Below are 16,768 nucleotides of genomic sequence, written 5' to 3' on the forward strand. Positions count from 1 at the left end.
GTGGCTGTTGTTGCCTTTATTTTGGTTTGTTAGGTAGTGGTGTTTTAATTTTCAAAAGCAGCTACTGTTTGCATGCACATGGAAGGAAGGTTAAATTCAGCCAAAGCAGGATATCTTGCCAACATCAGTGCTTTTGCGCATGGGCGTCAAATCTTGACTTGCAAACAGTTGGGATGCTTGCCAGTGCTTCTTCCCTCCCATCTTAGCCACCTTTCACCTTTTTTCTCCAACATCTTCCTCTCTTGTTTCTGAATTTAGAATCAGAAAAAAAATAACCTTTTCTTTACTTTACTACCCTGAGGCAGAATGTTAGTTGAATAATTGTTGGGAAGACGGAGGACAACAGAAGGAAGAATCAAGTGTAAAGAGTAATGGGAGTTGCGGAGAAAGAAAATTTGTGTTTGTTTTTCTAGAGAACCCTGTTGGTGGTACAGGGCCCACAGAGTAATCACAGTCAAGACAGCCAAACAAAAACACACAACTTTGTTCCACAGATTTACAGTGGGACCTGGCACAGGATCCATATCCATCACAGGGGGCACTGTCCGCTTTAGCCAAAAACTATCCCTAACCGCAAAACAACAAATGCAATCAAAATGTCAGTGTGTGGTCCTGTGATACAAACAATCAGGAGAAGGCTGTGGTTAGGTTACAAATTGTAGTGGCTGCATTCACGTCATGTGACAGTGCTGTAATAACCACAAGGCAATATGAACTTCTGTTTACATAAGTTTCCAATTTTTTCTGTGTTATCAGTGAACTCTAAAAAAGCCTCATGATATTGAATAGTAACATATTACAAGACACGTGCACAAAACCTTATAGAAAACACTGCACTTCTGGGACGATTTAAGTGCTCTGGAAAGCTTCAAGTGCTTTTTACAAGCATGAAACTGTTTGTTTGTGCAGAACATGGAGCAGTTTGCAAGAAAAGTCACGCAACCAGTTATGCGTTTTCCTGCTCCTGCAGCCAAGTAAATATGTTATAAAAACATTTCGTTATGTGACTCTTGGTTACAGCGCTGCAGTGCTGATACTGATGTGCTTTGATATTAACATGTGTTTACTTGCTCCTATCAGTCATCGACCTACCACACAGCAGAACAGTGGTAAAATTTATTGCACTTATTTGGTAAAGTCAGACTGCGTTGACACATTTTGGATATTATCCTAGACTTCAAACAAACAAAAAGAAAAGAAAACAATTCATGGAAAATTTCCCATTAACCACACCCATATGAGCCAGCAGCGTGCTTGAGAAAGAAGAACCCTCACTCTAACACCAGACAAAACACTGCTGGACAGGTAGGGAAAGTTCACACCTCATTGGCAATCAGCATACCTGTGAAAGGACTGAAGCTGTTGTTGCATGCCCAAATGCAAACCAGCATGCCTTTTGCCAATGCGTGTGTGTATTTATGATATCCCAACTAAGATGACACTTTGGAGGTCGGGTATCAACCTGAACTTGCTTTGCTACTGTTGAAAAAAGATTAGAAGTATTACAGGTATAAGTGTTTACTTGTACGTCAGGCAGAGTGATAGTGCCATGATTTCCACAGAATGATCCGAAAATATCCCGTTCTCTGGGTGAAAAGGCCTTGTTGATGTCAGAGGTCAGAAGACAATGGCCTGACTGTTTTGTGCTGATAAGGAAGGCAAGTAAGCACTTGGTACAATGAAGAAGAGTCCCTCTAAACAACATGAAATTGAAGCTACAATTTACACAAGATCACTAAAATTAGTCAACAGAAGGTTGGGAAAAACATTGCCTGGTACTGCACCGTTAAATGGTAAAGTGACAATGTGGCACAAACAATATGAAAGCATGGATCCATCCTGCTTTGTATCAGTGGTTCAGCTGCTGGAGTGGGTGTAATAGTGTGAGGGATATTTTGTTAGCTCTCTTTGGACCCCTCAGTACGAGTTTATCATCATTCACCTCGCCCCAAAGCTTACTTGAGTGTTGTGGCTGACTATGACTATTCCTTTCTCATCACAATGTACCCATCTTCTAATGGCTGCTTCCAGAATGATAACACACTATGTCACGAAGCTCAAATCATCTGAAAATTCTTGGTCCAATAGAGCGCGTTTGGGATGCGGCAGAACAGGAGGTTTGCATCATGGATCCATGTTTTTTTGTTGTTGTTTTTTGTTGTTTTTTTTACCTGGGAAAGTCAGCTAGAGAAATAAGCTGTGTTACAGTCCACATATTATAAGCATTTGTAAACAGTGAAATAAACCAACTACATTAAGTACCAAAAGTCCACAGCTATCTTTTGGATGCTAAAATTACAGACTGATATGGAGTATGTAAAATTATCCAGCAAATTAAACCAGCCAACAGTGCATAAAATATTGGAAAAATTTGCTCCTCCATACATGGCTGAAAGATTAAACTGCCGCTTAGATAAGAATGCACCAGTAATTATCGCATAATATGATTGTTACGTGACATAGTGTTGTGTTTCCAGCTGCTGGGTTCTGTCCTTCTCTCTTTCTCTCTCCCTGTCAGATCTCAGCCTATCTCCTCCTGGAATAGGTGGAGAAATGCAGCTGAAGTGAGCATATTGGAATAAGCATATGGAATATGCACAGCAATGAATGGGGACTTTCAGAATTTTATACTCTGTGGTAGCTCAGTGTTTTTCTAAACACTTACCACAAATGCGTATGGCTTGGACTGCAGCCAGTACCATTCATAGAAGTGTGTTATTGCATATAAGATGTGGAAAAATTAGATCAGGCTGGAGCAGCAAGTGTGTGAGGGGGTGTGTGAGGCAGAGGAAGGGCTGTCATATTTTTGCTGTCATAAGGTTTATGATCAATATCTCTGCAGCCACTCTTGTCTCGCTTCTTGTTGATTTTCTGCCGCTTCTTGGCATCGTCATCATTCAGCTTGAACGATTGTCTCACTGGCTAACATCCACAAACCCGCGCCTTTGATTCTGTACAGTGGGGTAAAAACTAGCCCATCAAGCAGTTTATTCCCAAATAAGAGAAACCCTAAGAAGGAAAGTCAGCTCCCTTTTAACCGATATCAAAAGATGCAGTTTTGCTGAGGGCCTAGTAGCGCTGGGTGATGATAGCGCTGTCAGACAGTGCAGAGAAAGGCTGGACTGTCTGATAAGAGTTATGAGATAGGAAGTATCCTTGCAAAATGAACTGAGGTTAAATTAAAGGGCTTCTACTGCTTGGGAATATAGGGACGAGAAAAGATAAGGTAAGGTGTTAGAACAAGAAGGTGAGAACTGAGGAGATACAAAATGTGTTGTGGAGACATAAAAACATAAGGAGAAAAACAGGCAAGAAACACAAGATAGAAAAGGGTACCTGAAGGCACTTTATTAACTCCATATAACAGTATACATACAGGATATTACTTAAGGATGAGGCAGGGGAGGGCTACAAACAGAAGAAACAAAGGCTTGCTTAATAACATATTAGATTAATAACCGAAGAGGCTCGTGCATGTTCTGCTGCTCTGGTCTTCCATTCACAGCATTTGTCTGTTGTTTAATGTCTGGTGCCCTTTTCTTGAAAGATAGGATGTGTTTTCCTAAATACACCCTGAAATTACTATGAATTATAGAAAGCCAAGAGCTTTTTATAACGTGAAAAAGATAGCAAAGCCTTCAGCAATAGCTACTTTTAATGGAATCACTGAATATTCACATGTAAAAGAAGAAAAAAGGAATAAAATTAAGAGTTACAGCTAACTTAGCTACAGCTACGGCCTGCTGTAATAAAGGAAGAATATAAAACTGGCTTCCTTTTGCCTGCAGCTTGTCCGTAAGTTGTGAAACTCCTCTAAAGGATGTTGAGATATGCACTCTACTGAGAGTCTATGCTTTTATTAGCTGGCAGCCTATCAGTCTGCTCATTGCCCTGCTGAAGGATGGATGATAAATCTCTCAAAATCAAAGTTTATGTTCCAGCAGATTACATTCACACTTCCATATTTACAGTGGGCTAGTGTGTGTATTAGCAGAAATGGAAAAAAGCTTCTGTGTATGGAAAAACTGGATTTTAGAGCAAGTCATTGATATGCTCTAATTTACACCCTTTACTTTGCTGTGCTCCATAATTTGTTTCTGGTTCTTTTCTGATGTTTCCCTATCTCTTTATCTTCTGTGTTTCCTGATGTGTGAATCACATGAAGACTGTGTGTTTGAATTCGTGTACATGCCAGCACTGTACTTCCTGTTTTATTTTATATCCCTTTCCTCCCTTCCTTTCTCTGACCTTAATTTTACCAAAGGGTAGGTGGGACAATACTATATCCTGCAAATTTCAGCTTCAGCAAAGCAAAACAAAAAAAAAGTCCAATGACAATTCATCAAATTTTGAATAAATATAGTTTTAAACATTGCAAAGTTCTTTAGAATCTAATTAGCAACGGCAGCTTTGAAAACACTCATGAAAAAGCAGCGACTGCAGATCCCTTCTGAGCCTGACACATAGTGTTAATTGGTATTTTACTTTGCCTTTGTATTTTTGATTTAGCTTCTTCCGACTTAATGAGTTCAGAGTTCTTTTAATTTAGCGCCTCATTCATTTAACACATACTTATGGTATGTGTAGCTGTTTCTCAGAAACGTGCACACTGACAGTACTTTTGTACCCAGTCACCATGTGTAGCATATCTTGGCCTATTACTGATCAACCACAGATATGAAGTCTCCCAAGGGAGGAGTGTCTTTCCTTGCGTGCTTAGCAGGTGACTCTTGGGTGCGTTGTGCTTTTATTACTACAGCACTATTGGTTTAGGTGTGTTTATAGTGTAAAATGTACTAAGGGAAGGTCCTGTCATTCCCCATTAAACCCACATGAAGATAAGGCTTCAGCAGCTAGCTAGAAATTAAGAAAATAAAATAGTGTGTAATGGTTTTTTTTGGTCTTCTCGCACCACCTATTTTACTTTTGATTTGTAACATACTTTCTTTCAGCTCTAGGTACACACACACACACACACACACGCACACGCACACACACACACACACACACACACACACACACACACACACACACACACACACACACACACTCAAATATGAACAAGCCCATGCACAGATGCATCCACTCTCTGCATCTGCACTCTGTACCCATTCTCCATTAGCTGAAAGAAACAATCAGCTTCAAGTGCATTCTCCTCTCAAGAAAACAGCTGATGAAACATTCTGCCCTCTAAAACTGAAGCATCAGCACCTGCCCACATCTTAAAGGGGCAAACGTTAATCGAAGAAAGGCACAAAATTGCAATAAAACGTACAGTTTTTATATACAACACCTGCTTTCATATTCCCCGTTTCACCCATGACCTCTCTAACTTGCCTATATTCTCCCCTTTCCATTCTCAATGTCGTACAGTGATTAGTCACTCTGTCTCCAGATGCCTCCCCCTATTTCTCCTTTCCTCTTTTTTCTTTCCCTCCAGCCTTGTTGTTGAGATTCTATTATCCTGTGCTGCTTGGCTGCCTCACCCTATTAATCCTAGCAGTTCAGTGTGTGTGTTTGTTTGTGTTCACAGATGTCTGTGTAGGCTTCATGTGGTGCCAGTATGAGAGTGTAGTGGCCATCGAATGTCTTCAAATGATTAATGGTCTGGGTTTAGGCGAGGTGAAGAATGGCAACTAACACACACACACACATGCAGGTACACGGACATGCACATACTTCACACACACACGCACACACACACACACACACACACACACACACACACACACACACACACACACACACTTTACAGGTGTCCTGTTAATGTCTTGTCTGGGGTAGTTGCCTCTCTGGACAAAAACAGATTCAAAAACAAAATAGTGTCTCAGTGCACTGGTTCACAGAGGGAAGTGAAAGGGGGATGTAGTGAAAATGAAGTGGAAGTGATAAGCATTAAAAAAAGGAGTTGTGCATTTTTCAGTGAAACTACGATTGCTTAAAATGACCGTCAAGACAAAAGTGCACCATACCACAGTTTCCTGTACAAACTTTTGTTTCCTATGTCTGTGATTCTCTCTGTACTAATGTGTGTGTGTGTGTAAGGTGATCTACTTGTCCTGGATTCCCTGCTAAACTTAGCTAAGGTACTGCAGCAATGACTGAATGATCATCGATATGATTTATTCAGAGGCTAGTTTGAACAGAAACCTTTGTCTCACTAAAAATTGCCGTGCACCTGCATGTAGTTTTAGCCTCGGGACACACAAACTAGCTGATCAAATGAATATTGATCTAGCTGAGGATAGCAGTGGGTGGCTGCTGTGTGAGTCACTTCTGCTGGACTCTGAGGTTTGCAGGCAGGCAGTGGGTTTAAGGTCATATACGTACTGATACATATTAAATATAGACATTTTCCCTCATATCCACATGTAGGCAGACGAATAAACGAATAAAGCTGGGATTGTCTCTTCAAAATTGGTTTATTCCTTTTTGAGACACTGGTCTTATTAGAACATTGATTACAGCATGATATCTATGTTTCTGATTGTATATATCCTTTTTTTTCTGGCTTTATTGTGGATATTTGTATTTCTGTTGCCCTTTCTACAGAAGGAAATTTCAACATGAGAAAGCAGGAAGAACACAGAAGAAGATAATAAAATCAGTGAAGGCTGACTTTCAGTTAGTGCCTTCACTTTCAGAGTACTGGCATTGTGAATGATGGCTCATGGTCACTTATCTTTTTACTGAAAAGACTAAAATAGGTTTTAGTTTTACTCAAAGGCTGAATGAGTCCAAGCCTTTAACAAAGTAATTTAATCTTCTATGTTGCTACTGAATCCACGATATCCATGATTTTTGCAGTTAGGCTTGGTGATTACACAGTTATGATTGCTAATGAAAAGCACTGGTTTTAACTCCATAAGCCCATAGATGAAGTCTTTACGTTGATTGGTTAAGGGGTAAATACCCATTAATTATCATGAGAACTTGGATCCATTATGGAAATGTGCCAGATTTAGCCTCATGGGCTATTTTCTTTATCAGCAGTCCCTGGCAGGTTGATGGCTTATAAAATGAATGGTTTATAAAATAAATGAGTGGGGTAAGATAATCAAGTCATTGCTGGGGACCACTGATTTTAGTCTTTCATTTAGATCACAGTTCTAGATCAGGAAAGATCAGGAAACATTGAACAAAATACGCAAAACAAAACTAGAATTAAATGAGATAATTAATAAAAAACAAAATTCTTAGTACAAAGACTACGCTTACAAAATTATGAACATGGTAATAAATCCGGTCAATTTCTAGCAAACCAGCTAAAAATAAATAAAGAAAAAACAACTATATGTGCTGTTCAAGATCCATCTGGGAACACAGTATATGAACCGATACAAATAAACAACATTTTCAGGGATTTCTATAAAACATTGTGTTCACCACAAATAAACCCATCTAAAAAAGAAATTGATCAGTTTTTGGACAACATAACTCTTCCAAAATTATTGGATGCTCAAGCAATGGCACTGGATTCACCACTGACACCAGGTGAACTCCAGGAAGCCCTGATAAGTATGCACAATGATAAGGCTCCAGGTCCAGACGGCTTTCCTGCAGAATTCTACAAAGAATTCTGGTCGATTCTAGCACCAGTTTTCTACAGAACGTTGTTGGAAATCAAAGAAAAGGGCAGACTTCCATCAAATATGAATTCTGCAAACATTAATCTCCTGCTAAAACCAGGCAAAGACCCTGTATATCCCTCAAGCTATCGTCCAATATCCCTTATAAATGTAGACCTTAAAATAATCTGCAAAGCTCTCTCAAAGAGGCTGGAGAAAATAACCCCCCTCTTAATTCATCCTGACCAAACTGGTTTCATAAAATGTAGGCACTCATCAACAAATACATGCAGATTACTTAATTTGATAGACTACTCATACAGTAAAAACCTAGAAACTACAATATTCTCTTTAGATGCAGAAAAAGCATTTGAAAGAGTTAACTGGAAATTTCTATTTGCAACTTTACACAAATTTGGTTTTGAATCCTCTTTCATCAACTGGTTAAAAATATTATATAATTCCCCAACAGCTTGTGTCAGAACAAATGACCAGACATCCTCCAGCTTCTGTCTCTTGAGGGGCACCAGGCAGGGATGCCCACTCTCCCCTTCACTGTTTGCAATTTTTATTGAACCACTAGGAGCAGCAATTAGACAGAATTCAGTAATTAAGGGCATAAAATGCAAGAACGTGGAACATAAAATCAGCCTTTATGCGGATGATGTGTTACTCTTTCTCCAAAATTCACAAACCAATATCTCTGGGGTGATTGAATTGATAAACTCTTTTGCAAGAATATCAGATTACTCAATTAACTGGTCAAAATCTACAGTCCTACCGATTAATTGCTCCCTCCATAATTCCTCTTCTACACCACTGCAATCGGGAAATATAAAATATTTAGGTATTAATGTTTCTCCCAAGCTTGCAGATCTAACTAAATTAAACCATATCCCACTTTTAAAGAAGGTAGAAGATGATCTGGCTAGATGGAAATGTCTACCCATATCACTCATGGGAAGGGTTGCCGCTATAAAAATGATGGTCTTACCAAAAATAAATTATTTATTCTCAATGATCCCAACTAAACCGCCACAAGATTGGTTCAGATCTCTAGATTCATGTATGTCCAAATTCCTTTGGAAAAATAAACCCCCACGTATCAGCTTAAAAACACTACAAAAGACCAAGGATAAAGGAGGACTAGAACTGCCTAACTTTCAGCACTACTTCTTAGCCAACAGGCTTCAGTTTATCTCAGGATGGCTAAAACACACCCTCTTAGATGAACCTTGGCTAGATGTAGAACAAGCACTCTGCAATAATCTAGAGATCTCAGACCTACCATTTATCAGCTCAAACATCCAACGACATGAATGCTTTAAAAGCATCAACATCAGCTCTTCTCTGACAGCATGGTGGGAGTTTCTAAAATTGACGGCGTCTTCATTAATCCCATGCAAACGTACACCTATCTGGAACAACCCTGACATATTACAAAACAATAATATGATAAACTTTTCAGATTGGAGTGGTAAAGGAATCAAATATTTAGAACATATACTAGAAGGAACAGAATTTATTTCATTTGACGGACTAGTTACACAATATGGGATCAACAAGAAAAGATTTTTAGAATATCAACAAATTAAATCCATTGTAAAAAAGAAATTTAAACCGGGTCAAGTTGAACTACAAACACCACCAAGTGTGGTTCAATTTCTTACTCTTAAAACCCCCAAATTACTATCCAAAATATACAGAATGCTTTCTAAAACAGATGAATCAATATCACTTCCTATTGCAAAATGGGAAGCGGATTTATCAGTTAACTTAGACCTAAACTTCTGGTCTCAGATTTGCTTAAAAACCTTTCATCTAATTAGAAATCCCAGTCTTCAATTAATTCAATACAAAATATTACATAGAGTACACTATACAGGTCATCGGATGTTCAAGATGGGCTTTACGTCTACCAACAACTGCTCACATTGCCAAACCAATTCACCGGACAATTATATCCACGCTCTTTGGTTCTGTCCACCAGTTCAGAAGTTTTGGCGCGAGATATGTGAAGACTTATCAAAGTGTCTGAAATGTAACATTCCAACTTCCCCCTTAGTGTGTTTGTTGGGCAGCTTAGATAATGTCGCTTCAGAAAAGAATATAGCCCATATGGTTTTCACTGCCCTATGCATAGCCAAGAAAACAGTCCTCATGAACTGGAAAAATAAAAATAATCTTAATTCTAACCAATATAGAAATTATCTATTAGATTACATCAGTCTTGATACAGCCTCTGCCACCACATCAGATCAATTGCTCTGGGCTCCTTTGATCAGCTCCATCACCTAGTGGGGGTGGGGGGTCATAGTTTGGTCCCGCCTTCACTGTTGTGATTGGTGTGGGGGTAGGGACAGGCTTAGGGCGTCGGGGGGTTCCCCGGAGGCATCTTCCTTGGGGGGCTCATTCCGGGGTAGCGGTCATGTCCGGTTAGGGGCTCTGTTGGCTCTCAGGTGACGGTTTCCTCATGTCTGCGTGCAGCGGGGCTACGTCCGTCAGGGTTGTGCTGACGGACGTGGGTTACTGACCTGGTAGCCTGGCTGCCCCTGGGTGGGTCCGGGATGGGCGTGAGGTTCTGGGGGCGCTCCGTCTCTGGGCTGGGGCCCTGGCCGGGCCTCGGGGGCTTGGGTCCTGGTTGGTGTGTTGCCGGGGTTGTGGGCGGGTGGGTGCATGGGGGCCCAGCCCTGGAGCAGGGTGCCGCCGGTGCGTCGAGCCACCTGGGGGGCTCTTCAACTGGTGGGCGAGATTATCACATCTTGCAGGAGCTTTCCGCTCTTCAGGAACTCTCTCTGCAGGAGGGGGAGATACAGGAGAGGTGGAGGAAGATCTCAGCCTGGGCGTCTATTGTCTCATGTAGTCTGGAAGATGAGTGGATGGTGGGGTGGGTGCAGTTTTCTCTGTGGTGGGGTTGGGTGGACTGTCCCGGGCTCTGTGGGCCCGGGGGGCGCTGCTGCACTGGGCCCCGGTCTGGATGGGCCTGGGCCCCCTTTCCCTGGCGGGTCGCGGAGTATGGGGGTGCCTACTGGGGTCAGCGGGGGAGCTGGCCCCAGGGAGGGGTCACTTGCCCCTCCCTTCCTTCCCTCCCCATCTCCAGCTGCCTCCCTCTTCCCGCTTCACCACAACCACCCACACATGCAGGGCCTTGGAGTAGGGGTATGTCACCAGGGTGCAGAGGTTTGGAGGCCTAGCTCCCCCCCACCACCACTTCCCCTGCCAGTGGCGGACTCCCTCAGACATCAGTGCGTTGGTGGTTCTTTGTGTTTGGGGATGGGCGTCCAGGTACACACCGGCTCACTCCTTGGCGGCCGCTTATCGGGGCCTGGAGCCTGGGGCTCGCTCGGGCCACTTCGGAGGTGGGGTGCCCCCAGCCTCTCGGCCTGGGGCTCGGTCACTCAGGCACGGCTGGCTGCCGGCGGAGCTCACGGGCGCGTCACTGCAACTCCCCCTGGCTTCTGCTCCGCGGCTGCTGAGTGAGCCCTCATCTGGGACTCTCCTCAGCTCTCTCTGGGATAGTGGCGCAGCTGCCCCTCTGTTGGTCTTCCTTGGTCTCTTGTGTTCTGGGGGCCTCTGGATGTCTGGAGTTTTGATCTCCTCCATACCTGCTTCATGCCCTGGAGGACGGGGCAGTGGCTCCCCCACACCCTCTAGCAGATCATTACATGAAGGAACCTTTTAAAAAAACAAGCGCGTCCATGCTCACAGGTGTACACACGGGTGATCACACCCACAAACTACACCCTTTTTGGCTCCTACCTCAAAGCACACTGTGTTCTGTTGATCTTATGTGCTGCACAATAATGTTTAACATTTAGTATTTACTGTCATATTCCCATATATCATTGTGATGCTGTTTATTCTGTTACTCTTGTTCTCTTCTGCTTGTTTTCTTTTTTCTTTCTCAGCAGGTGATCCAGGTGATCGATATATGCATTTTTTTTTCTTTTTCTTTTTTTTTCTTCTGCCCATTCTGTTGGTTTTTGTTTTTTGCCCTTCTCCCCGTCCCTCTTCTCAGCTGTTTCTCTTTCCCTCTTTCTTTCTCCCCTTCTTTCCCCCAGTCAAGTCTGTCCCGTATTCAGTAAGTGAAAATAAAATAAACAATAAGAGGTGAATCAAATGGACCATTATGGCAAGGCTGGGATGGTCAATTTGGTAAAGTAAATCCGTTGGGCATCTTTCTTTGCCTTTAGACAATAATTCTGATGGCAAAAGAGCCAAACGGGACAGGCAAAAAAAAAAAAAAAAAAAAAGATCACAGTTCTAATATATTCATTTCACACAGTCTGTCTAGTGGAAAAGTTTAAACTCTGGCTTGAGTAAAGATTAGAAAAGACTGCATGGAGTCATAATGTCAGGTCAAGAAACAGTCCATCCAAAGCAGTGGTGTTCCTTGAGGGCAAGGAATCAGGCAGGGCTTGTGAAGTGAAATCTAAAAATGAATATCCATTGTAACATATCAAAGTAAAATCGTCTCTCTTCTTTCATTTCAGACAGCGTTCTGTCATAAAGTCTCTTATCTGTTTGCATCCATCCGTTATATATCTCCCATCCTGTGGCTGCAGTTGGCTCTTGCCTCTGGAACCTGAATTAATGCAGCTTGACAAACAGAGATGCTAAAATCTGTATGGGGTAGGTCTATGTCCTTGTTGGCTAGAGCTTGTCAAGCTGAGAGGCCAGCAGCTTGCAGCAGGTTGTTTGCTAATGCACACTGTGGATAAACCTCTGGTCTTTGACAGGAGACTGATTGGAGAATAATGTACTAGACAAGCTGCTGCTGGCTCTGCTTTCACTTCTCTGAAATCAGTTACCATCTGTGTGGAAATAGAGCTACCATTAGCAAACAAACGAGCATTCTCATTTGTCATCATAACAGATGTTTTTTTTTTTCCTTTAAACCACCTTGAACCACAGACCCTAAATGTGAACCACAGATTTAAGGTCCAACAACATTTCCAGATTAACATCTGTGAGAAATCACTTGGTTAACTAAATTTCCAAAGTTTAACCAGCTGCTTTTTTTAGACACCACATTGGTTTTTTATTATTGTTCAGTCCATCTCTAGACAAATACAGTTAAACATGTCCCATGCTCACTCAGCTGTGATGTTTTTATAAATACTGTATGTTTCATATCCATTGTTCGGTGGGGGTCCTGACTTTTCTTTGATTCTCAAGAAAGCAAACGTACTGCTCGAAGATGTAATTCCAAAAATTGTGCCATGCTCCAAAATAGGCTATTATTTGGCTATTAGAGATGAAATTGTTAAAAAAAAAAAAAAAAAAGGAAAAAGAAGATCCTGAAGTGCAGGCATCCTTTGACACACAAATATTTTCTCATAGTATGAACTTGAATGTTGTTCGAGCACATCCTGCACTGGCGGAAGGCAAAGATATATGAAGTACTTTATTGGTGCTTATTCGAAGCCGTTTCCACTGTGTGTGTGTGTGTGTCTGTGTGCTTGGAGTAGGTTAGAGGAACAGTGCCTCTTATTTTAACAGATGAATTACTCCCTTTGTGTTTGCAGCAGCAGTAATGGCATCGCTGTTGCGATTCAGTAGCTTCCTTTTGACCACAACACTGAACCTTAGACTTCACATTCTCCCGAATGACATCTGTTTATGACAAGAATACTTGCAATGCTGCTGCAGTCTCTCGAGGCAACCTTCAAACTCCAAACCATGAAGCGAACACACTCGCTTACAGCATTTCTCATTATTAACGAACTTCCCCCATCAGCTTCACTGAGGAAGTGGGAATGTCAGACTCTTCACTGTGATGATGATGGCTTCTGTGACTCTCATCCCTAAACTTTAACCCCCAGCACTCAGCTGTACTGAACTGGATAGAGTTGTATGTATTATTAATGATGGCCAAATTCCACACATGAAAGGGCGGCTTTGTGGTCTGCATGAAAGACCCTGTGTCTCCCCTCTCTTTGTCACCCTGCTTCTTTCTGCTTACCAGTCCTCTCTGTTTTTTGCCCTCTGCCTTGTCCTGGATTACATATCCTCATGCGCTCTTCTGATTAATTTTTTTGATCAGCTATAAAGTTGTATGTCACAGATTGAATGGCCCCATCAGTTTCTCCAGACTATTCTGGCATTGCTGGTGACAATAGTGGCATTTCACAGAACACAACAGCCGTTTGTCTCCATTTCCTCTGGACAATACTGAATTCTTATCCAGTAATATTAAATTTAAATCTTCTTTTGTGGTATATTTGTGAATTTTATATGCCCCTGTTTCAGAATCTTTGCATTAAAAAAAAAAAGAGAAAAAAAAAAAGAAAAGAAAAATCATATAGCAGATCACAACAAATCATATAACAGTAACATGTCAACTCCCACACATTTTCCTGGGCATTTTTTTTCCTTTTTGTGTAAAATAACTTAAAATTTCACAAATAACTCATCTGAGGGTTTCCTCCTTGTCTGCATTTAATTCAATGTACAAAATGTCACCACATCAACATGGATGGATGTAGGTCTGCTGCCCTCCACTGGATAATGCATGCCAATGCAGAATAGTAAGACAGACTGATCCTCTGGTCCATCTATTCATAGCTTTTGAGCTAACGACTCTTTAAGGAAAAGTATTTTTGGTTTTCATTTAACCTTTACATACTACTCACTTTTAATGCCTTCACAGTGTGGTGCAGGTCAGTTTTGACCCATAATAATACCATAATACACCCATAATAAGTGCATATTAGTTAAATAACAAAAACATAACAACCATGATAATTTCAATGTTTTTATTTAAAGATTTTTTATTGATTTAATAATGTAATAATTTAAATGAAAATTAAAATGGAAACAACTTTCTGGAATTGCTGGTATTTATTATGTAAACTACAATCTAAAATCATCTTTGATTACCAATATTAATTCACCTTTAATTAAAACTTATAACACAAGATTATTTTCTAACGCTGTGGATAAAAACATAATGTATTCACATTTATATAGTGTTTTTCAAGTCTTACTGACTACTCAACATGTGTTTAATTACAAGTCATACACACAAGTCCTATACACATTCATACAACATTTTATTCTGTACACTTCAATTATTTTATCTCTCTCACTGGTTAAGGGTAAAAATTGAACCCAACAGGAATGTCTTTGTACTGAATGAGGAAGCTGGAGCACCCAGATTTGAAGCAGAAACCTTGTGTCTGTTAGGTGACAGTGCTAAGCACCATGCTGCTCTATTACACATCTTGTGTCTGTGCCACGGCTTCCTCTGACCTCTGTGCACCATATACGACTCTTACCCTGTTACACTGATCCGTCAAAGTCCAGCAACAGCCTGTATGTGAGAACCTGGGAAAGGTGGTGGGAACACAGACAATTATTGTGACAGTGTCAAGGTCCCCTTTGAACTTTGCACACACTTTTACGGTTTCAAGATTCTCTAAAACTATCATTTTCCCACATTTGTGGGTCTAAAATCCATCTGAATAGATATGGAACAAATTTGCAAAATTGTAAGGGTTAAGAATTACAGCCCAGTCTTGTTTCAACTGAGTAGCGTTTACGCTGAGTGTCGTTTACGCTGTTTTCCCAGATTTATATTAAAACAAAACTGTTGATGGAAAGTGCAGAACAGACATTTATAATTTCAACAAAAATAAATCAAAAACCAAGACAACTTCAAAAAATTCTGTTAAAATACTGTAAAATACAGGTTCTACACTGACCACAGCACTTCTAGCATCAATCAGTGATATTGATCAGATGAAAAGACATGTTGTCAAAAAAAATGCAAAAGCTGTCTCCAAAAGCCTGGACCCAGTATTCTGTAGGAACATCCAATCAGTGTGAACACCTGTTTATAAACTTTGGGAAAAGTCAGTGTCAAGCTGCTAAACTTTGCTAAGTACATGTTTGATATATTTAGAGAAAAGCCGAGGTTAATGTTTTATTATTTTTTGTCAAACTATTAGATCAAGAACACACTTTCACTCTTCTGTTTTATGAAGCAGGAGACAGATTGATCTGGACCTGTAATCACAATTGAACAACTCAGATATTGATGAATCTTTGAAAAGTAGAGATTTATAACCTCCATAGTGCATCAGCTGAAACCTCAATTACTGAGTTTCAGTGTTAGTTTCAGTTAAAACTGAAATAGGAATCTATTAATGACTTTGTGCAGTAAGCAGCCTATCTTGCATCAGTGTCATACTTTCTGCATCTGCAAGTCATGCACTGGTGTGCATATGATGTAAATGTCATCATCAGTAGATTCAGATAAACAAGGCTGTTGCAAAATAAACATAAATGTGAACCCATAATTTCTGCAGCTGTCAGAAATACTTGTTTTTTTTTCTGCTTGGAATCACGTGGTGGATGTATGTAGAGCCGTTGCCTTTGTAGTTCGGTTTCCAGGTCAGAAACAGGAGGAGGATGTGGAGGATAAGCACACATCCACATCCAGACTGAATGTAAAGATGTACATAGCCTCTGGGTGTGAAAATTTATCCTAAGAACCTAAACCAAGCCCAAGTGCTTTATACTGCTATTCTCTGCAATTACCAGCAGGAGGTGACTTCTGTGGTTGCAGAAAAGCTTTGTTTGTAAAAAAAACAGCCATTGGCTCCAATATGTTCTCTGTAAAAATGTTTCAGTATGAGTTTATAGGCTCAGTTGCTTCAAGTCATACTGAATGAATGAATAAATCTGACTTTTATTTTTTAACTTTGTGGAATTATTCATTTACTCAAGCATTGTTCAAGGTTTGTGTCCAGGGACAAACATTTTTAGCTGTTTTGTTGCTGCAAAATCATGAAAAAAGATTGTTAGTGTTGGGGTAAGGGCTGGGGCCATGATGTCATTAGTTAACAACCCACGCATAAAAATATGTATTGTGGTAACCAGCATTGGCTTCAACATGTTCTAAAGTAACCCATTACTATAATCACATCTCTCATGTGTAAGGCAGTACTATAATGCATTGTCGTATGATATTCAGTGATCATATTGCACTTACTAATCAAACCATTAAGTCACTACTTGAACTGCATACGTTCTTCAATTATCTCATGCGGGGAGAATAGGACAAAAAACAGATCCCATTTGCCTTTTATGCATTTTTGTTCAACAATTGCACTGACCTCATTTCAGGAATAGGACAAAAGTGGTAGAGCCATTAACAGTCTTTTAGGAACGATTCATGTTAGGAGTGTTCCTGC

This window comes from Maylandia zebra, linkage group LG14 (genome assembly GCF_041146795.1).
Source record: "Maylandia zebra isolate NMK-2024a linkage group LG14, Mzebra_GT3a, whole genome shotgun sequence".
Classification (NCBI taxonomy): domain Eukaryota; kingdom Metazoa; phylum Chordata; class Actinopteri; order Cichliformes; family Cichlidae; genus Maylandia; species Maylandia zebra.